The 759-nt window shown below is 49.7% G+C and overlaps 1 protein-coding gene across 2 annotated transcripts in view; it reads left to right on the top strand.

The window, feature by feature from the left end:
- The window catches only part of Aqp7 (aquaporin 7), a 26,036-nt gene that overhangs the window by 17,324 nt on the left and 7,953 nt on the right, over positions 1 to 759 (top strand). The gene's annotated exons all lie outside the window — the stretch shown is intronic.

Below are 759 nucleotides of genomic sequence, written 5' to 3'. Positions count from 1 at the left end.
CCCTATTACCTTTACCCCATAGGGCCTATTATCCCTTCCCCTGCCACTGAGCTGGGAGTCTAGGAAAGAAGCAAAGGAAAGTCTTTTGGGGGATGGAAAGGGCTCATAATATGCCAGGATAGAATGCAACAGTAGGTTGGAGGTCAGGGATCATGAGTAGGATCATGACTCAGAAGTCAAGACTGAGCTTGGTACCTGTGGCTCTCACCTATGTAATCCTAGCTATTCAGGAGGCTGAGATCTGGGAAACCCAGCTCAAAGCCAGCTCTGGCAGGAAAGTCTGTGAGACTCTTATCTCCAATTTAGCACCCAGAAAAAAGCCAGAAATGGGGCTGTGGCTCAAGCCTAGATCTTTAGTGTTGAGCACAAAAGCTCAGGGCAGCATCTAGGCCCTGAGTTCAAGCCCCAGGACTGTCATTAAAAAAGAAAAGGAAGGGGCTGGGAAGGTGGCTCAGTGGTAGAGCGCTTGCCTTGCATGCATGAAGCCCTGGGTTCGATTCCTCAACACCACATAAGCAGGAAAAAAAAATCTGGAAGTGGCACTGTGGCTCAAGTGGTAGAGCGCTAGCCTTTTGCTGAAGAGCTGAGGGACAGTGCCCAGGCCCAGAGTTCAGGCCCCACGACCGGACCCAAAAAAAAAAAAAAAAAAGGATAGCACTCTACCACTTGAGCCACAGCTCCACTTCCGACTTTCTGGTGGTTAACTGGAGCTAAGAGTTTCATAGACTTTCCTGCCCAGGCTGTCTTTGCAGCTTGATC

Source organism: Dipodomys ordii, unplaced genomic scaffold (genome assembly GCF_000151885.1).
Source record: "Dipodomys ordii isolate 6190 unplaced genomic scaffold, Dord_2.0 Scaffold95, whole genome shotgun sequence".
NCBI classification, from domain to species: Eukaryota; Metazoa; Chordata; class Mammalia; order Rodentia; family Heteromyidae; genus Dipodomys; species Dipodomys ordii.
This window is presented reverse-complemented; position numbering and strand designations above follow the sequence as displayed.